At 31.5% G+C, this 6,819-nt stretch overlaps 1 pseudogene; it reads left to right on the forward strand.

The window, feature by feature from the left end:
* The first annotated feature begins 124 nt into the window (after nt 1–124).
* Nucleotides 125–6,819, forward strand: part of LOC118742025 — a 16,985-nt pseudogene continuing 10,290 nt past the window's right edge.

Below are 6,819 nucleotides of genomic sequence, written 5' to 3' on the forward strand. Positions count from 1 at the left end.
TATTGTTGTGTGAATGATGTTGGTAATGATAATTGTAATTGGTATGGTTATGGTAATAGTAATAGTAATTTTAGTGGCAATAGTAATCGTAATGGTAATGGTATTGCTATTATTGGTAATGGTAATGGTAATGGTAAAGGTAATGCTAATGGTAAAGGTAACGGTAGTCGTACCCGTAATGGTAATGGTAATGCTAATGGTAAAGGAAATAGTAAATAATGGTAATGGTAATGACGTCGTCATTTTAATGGGAAAGGGTAATAGTAGTTGCATTGTAAATGGTAATGGTGTTGATAACGGTAATGGTAATAATAATCGTAATGATGTTAATAATGGTCGTGGTAATGGTAAAGATAACGTCAACGGTAATGGTAATGTAAAAGGTGTAGGTAATGTTGTCTTAAAAAGTAAAGTAAACTTCTGCTGCTGTGTATAATTTTGTATTGCCAAAAGAATTGTTACCAAATATTTTTTTTTAACTAAAAAAAATGCATAAAGAAACAAAAAGGCGTTGAGTGAGGGCCCATGCTTATATGCAAATTTTTATTAAGTTCATGTAACTTTGATTTTTGAAACGTAAATACTATGCATTTCCTCTTAATTACATCTATGACGACTATGTACTATGTACATATGTATACATACATGCTAAGCTAGTTACCCCAAAACATTTTAATTTAAGTCAATTAGCCTAACGTTCATGGACACACCAACTCAATAATGCAGTTTATTGTTCTATGCACAAATGCATTATGTAAGAAAAAGTATACCACGCTACGGTTACAAACATACATATGTAAGTAAATATTTTGACGCAAGCAATTGCAGCGGTTCGCTGGTTGTAAATACCGAATGATTAATACATAGCAATGCTGGCTATTTTTGTCAATTGAATTATTCAATTCAGCATGCAAAACATAAAACAGAAACCGAATGATTGAGAAGGAACTGCAATTGAAATCATAATCACATATGTAAATTTTTTTCGCTATCAACAATGACGAATAAATAAACCAGAGGTGGGTAGTAAATTGACGCGAGTGGTTTGTAGTTTCCAGAGAACGTTTAAAACAGAGAAGCAGCAATTACGAATAGCCGTGTGAATTGTCAAACACTACCAAAATCGCTCTAGAAGCTCACCACTCGAACGAAAATTGAGAGCGGAAAATTAACAGATCTGAGCGGCAAGTTAACAGAGCTGAGCGGAGATACAATTTTGTTAATTTGTATCAATGTTAAGTATTTTGGTTTGGATTTTCTTTTTCGCGGCATTGATTTAATAAAAAAAAAAGATTAAAATTCTTGGTTAAATTAATGAAAATTAATTTACTAAAACATATGCCAGGGAATGCTTTAACTCCAAAACGTAGATTTGTTATCTAATAAATATGTGAAAGCTATGCAAATATGCAAACTCATTGGTGATTTGCCGTCGGCATTTGGGTCGCAAAAATCGTTTTTTTTTTTTTAACGATTCTTATTGTAGTTGCTGCGCTATTTTCAATGCAACAAACTCCAGTTTTCTAAGTGCCTTAGTTTTTTCCCAAACTCACTTTAAAGATGGACACATTGACAAAAACGTACAAAAGCAGCAATTGCACTTGTTAGCAAAGTGGTTTTTCTCGAAAAGTTATGTTTGAGTTTTATGAACAGTTATTTCGAGAAAATATGCCATATGCATATAACCTAAGCAAACACCTTTTCTTAAAATCTCAGACCTTTTACTCGATTTGATCAAATAAATTTAAGTGAAAGTTATGAAATTTTAAGTAAAAGCAATTGCTTAGCTTTTATGCATACGGACCAATGTGTTGAATGATGATTTTTCACTGCAATACTCGTATTACATGTAAATAATGGGGCTCATTCATGGTCAAAATAAAGTTGACACTAAAGTTAGTTACAGCTTTTTCACATCATTTTCAGTGGAATAGGTATCTGTGAAAAAAGCTGCAACTAACTTTCTTCCTATTAGGCATGCGCATATGGATGCTTGTAGTACACACAGATGCGATCAACTACATAATTATTTTTAATAATTTTCTTTAAAATAGAATTCAATCTATAACAGAAACCACAATAATAAAAGTTTAAAAGCTTGCACAAATTGAATAAAAATTAATCAAACTTCAAAAAAAAATTGTTATCAAGATTTCAATTTTTTTATTTTGAAATTTAGAAAATTTTCGGGTATGCAGCTTTGTAGCCCATTCAATGAAGTACACTAAAGTGCAAGTTTCTAGTCATTAAAAATTACCGTTGAATTTTTAGAATTTTTTTTGTGGAGGGTGTTCGCATTTTCTCCCATATAACACATGATCACAATTTTTTTTTTATGAAAAAAAAACAGCAACACCCCCACAAAAAAAAATCTATAAAATCAATGGTAATTTTTAACAACTTGAAACTTGCACTTTCTTATACTATAATTGAATGGACTACAATACTGCATACCCGAAAATTTTTTAAATATTCTAATTAAAACTTTGGATGACCATTTCTTGAAGTTTGATTCGTTTTTTTGCAATTTGTGCAAGCTTTTAAACTTTTATTATTGTGGTTCTTGTTACAGATTGAATTATATTTTAAATTAAAATAATTAAAAATAAATAAACATAATTTGCAAACAATATCATATTGAATTTCGTTGCTAATTAGTTGATCGCATCTGAATGTATATATGTATGTACATACTTACATATGTACACATGTACCCAATACACATACTCCAAAATCATTTATTGATAACGTTCTTGCACATGCACATAATATTACATATATGTATGTACATACATACTAACTTTCTTCTTATTTGGGGCTGACAAACTTTAACTTAAGAGTCGACTTTATTTCGTCTACTAATATGCCCCAATAGTTTTGGAGTCAAATGAAAATGCATTTTCTACGCATACGTATGTACATGCTCCATTAATTGATAACGTTTTTGCATGCATATATATGTATGTGCATATTACTGCCAAAAAAACTACGAACATGCATATAAATGTACATATGTACAAGTCACGGCAGCATACATACATATATATGCACATAATTACACGTATACTCAAATACAACAATAACTATTTCATTCATAAACGCATTTGCATATTTCTCAAGGCCAAGTAAATTCATTCATAAAAACAACCGCAGCACATCTCCCCGCAAATTCATCACCAACAAGCGCAACTTTGTCAATCCGACACAAAAATTCTAAAATCTTAAAATGAAGAAATCTCGGCCAGCCAAGTGAAAAGTGGCAACTATTTCTCTATAACCAGTAAAATAAGTTATCTCGAATCTTGGCAATTTTTGGTAATTTTTGGTAATTTTTGACAAAACACTCTATTTCTCTGTTCCATACCAATATTTCAATCATTAACTAGTATTTTAAAGTGTCATTTTAATAAACATTAAATAAAAGTGTATGTTTTCTGCAGCAAAATACATTAATTTTTTTTTAATAAAATCAAAACTTGTAAAATCACAAACATATGTGGTTTTATCGGAGGTTCACAGATGTAACGTGGCAACTTAGCCACGGTCCGAAATTGTAAAATTTTTGTCCATGCCGCGCCACAATTTTTGTACAGGTGGGTCAATGTGCCTTGAACAAAATTTATATATATACAAAAAAATTATTTTATTTATTTTTTAATATTAAAAATTTCTATACTTCCAAGCGTTTATAAAAATATATTTACATATATGCACGAACGATTTTTAATATTTTTCATCCCTAAGCAAATCTTCAGTACCATAAAAGATTCAAACACATCAAAGTACAAGCAATGCAATGTTCAACCTAGTGCTACTCCACTGTACATGTGTATATGAATGTATGCATGTATGCGTGTAAAAAATGTCAATTCCAGTTGGTTTTTAACCCATTTTGCGGACATAGTTTTTTTGGTTTCAGCTGGTTCCAACTGTTAATGAAGCACAATTTTTATGTTTAATCTTTATGAAAGTTACATGTATCGTCGAGAACATGGTTACATGCAGAATTTTAAATTAATTAATATTATTCACCATACAAAATGTACGAGTATTGCTTTATTAAATGCAAACTTATGCGAAAATCTAAATATTTCGCAAACATGGGGTTAATGGTTCCGCGCACGTGCCAATCTGGTGCCGATTCGCAGAAATTGAATAATTTGTGTGTTGATGGGAGCGGCGAGGGGAAGACGAAAGCCGACCAATCGCACGATCCAGAAAATAAAGGTCGCGCCATTCGCGGACCGCTAACCCTCTCTTCGTCGATTTGACAGCATCCACCCAATCGCTGACGTCATTAAATACTTTTGTTTACATTCACTGTTGCCAACTTTATGCTTTTCGCACCAAATTTAGTGGGTATTCAAAACGCTAAAATTTTTGAGTTTCGTGCATGGTGCGTTTTTGGTGTTTTTGTTTTTAGTTTGAAGACACCAAATTAGAAAATCTTAAAAAACTGGAAGCAAAATTTATAGCAATTGTAAGTGTGGTAAGCCAGTTTACAAAAATTTTAACAAAATCATGGCACAGTGACATAAGCGACTACAAAATATGTGGCAGCACCTTCAATCATGCCAGATGAAATCGACCGTCGTGCAAGAAACATTAATTTTTATTAATTTGAATCGGCATCCTTACAATAAAATTATGTATGTATATAAAGTCCGTAAGATACACCAATATAAATTTGGTGCTTTTTCAAATTCAAAACTTGGCAATACTGCCTTTTGTTCGATGCTTCCTCTTTTTCTTGTCGAGTTCGTCTTGCTCTCTCATTCTGGTATTTATTGACGTCATGGCCAGTTGCTCTCAGCTTGATTGGCGCAATCTTGTATTCTATCGTTCTTGGACCAATCGTACATTTGTATGTACATATATATGTTACATACATACATTACATACCTACATATTTACAAAGGCATGTGTATATATGTACGTACAAATTTATGCGTTTGGCTTTTTGCATGAATAGAAAATTTGATTGCAGAAATAACTTTAATGAAATTAATTTTATAAACACATTTGTACTATATAATATTAAGTTTATAAGTTAATATCGGTATTTTGATAACAAGCCATAAATTGTTAGACACACATACGTACATACACGGGCAATCAAAAGTGATTGTATGGTTCCTTTTTGCATAATATATACAATGTTTTTCAAGTAAACATTTTTTTGTTATTTTTTTATAAAAATATGGTTCATGCAGTAATCGAAACCACATAAGTCAAACTTTCAAAATTTATACAGAACGTAGAAAAATTCAACAAATGTTGATCTAAATTTTCTACGTTTTAATCGAATGGCCTTATTCATTAAAAGTAAAGTAGCTTTATAAAAGGTTTATAAATTGAAAAATGTATGAAAACGTCAATTTATAAAGCTCTTTAAACCTACTTTATGTTTTATGAATAAGGCCATAAATTTTTAGAAAGTTTTGGGTACGCAGATAGATTGGTTATGTATGTAATTTTAGTGAAACAAGTGAAAGTTTTAAGCGGATAAAAGATCGCTTTAATTTTTAATGAATTTTTTTCCGACGTATTTTGCGGTTTTATGCATATAACAGGTGTAATTTATAAAATATAGTATTTATTTTTTGTTTTATTATTTGGTTTGCAAACGGTCTTGCGCATTTTATTCTACAAGAAATCGCTTTTATGTATATGGTAAAAAGTACAAGCCGTCCGCAACAAAAAATCATTAAAAATCTACGCGATTTTTTAGCCGCTTAAAACTTGCACTTGCTTTTCTACCGATCTATCATTCTAAAAACTCAGTTTAAAAAGGTCAAAATTTAGACGAAAATTTGTTGAATTTTTCTAAGTTTTGTATAAAGTTTAACTTATGTGGTTTTGATAAAGCATGAACCATATTTTTATACAAAAAAATAACGAAACAATTTTAACCGCGCAGCATTTGTTTATTTGCATAAGTGCATACATATAAATGCATCTACATAGGTATGTATATGTATTTACAAACATTTTTATGCGCTTGCCTTTTAGCGTGTTTAAAATATTTTCAATGAAGAATTTACTAATTGTGGACGAAAATATGGTTTACAAAATTTTCGCAAATTTATATTAGTTAATTGGAATTTTTATGAAAATAACGTTTTCCCAAAATTTACCCAGAAATTGTTTGTAATAACTAATTAATGTTTTCGATTTAATTCAATGAAAGTGGTATTAAAATAACTATCAAAAGTCATTTTTGTTGATAGATATAAACGTGCACAAAAATAACATTTCACAATTGCTAATTTATTCAAATTCTGTTATTTTGTGCCGCTCTGCGCTCACGCTGTTAAAAAATGGTGAGCTTCTAGAGCTATCGATGTTAAAAATTTAACGTGGTGAGCTTCTAGACGATTTCTGTTCTATTACAAAATACCAACGAGTAGCGTGCTGCTGCTTCTCTGTTTTAAACGTTCTCTGGTTCTGACTTCCATTTTTATTTTAGAGTTTGTTTTTATCCGACACAAGCACGCGCCTGCCTCCGCAAGCACCCCCTCTGCCTATTGCTTATTATATTTCTGTTCCTCTTTCCTTTTTCGTTCTTATTTTTTCATTTTGCTTTGAACTACAGTAAATTTGCTCGAAGTGTGGTGGCACGGAAAAATTTTTGGTATGGTGGCAGCCGACACTTCTCTGCCGACACCGTCGGTCGAGTGGTGCACTTTGTCGACGAGTGGTATATTTGGCCGACTGCACCCCAAAATTTTTGCGCAACAAAAACGGTCACTGGAAATGCGCCTTCTCATTCATAAACGTTCTCTGGTTTAAGTGTGGCCCAATTGGGGCATAGGTGGG

Source organism: Rhagoletis pomonella, unplaced genomic scaffold (assembly GCF_013731165.1).
Source record: "Rhagoletis pomonella isolate Grant_MI unplaced genomic scaffold, Rhpom_1.0 Rhpom_scaffold_00006, whole genome shotgun sequence".
In the NCBI taxonomy this organism is placed as follows: domain Eukaryota; kingdom Metazoa; phylum Arthropoda; class Insecta; order Diptera; family Tephritidae; genus Rhagoletis; species Rhagoletis pomonella.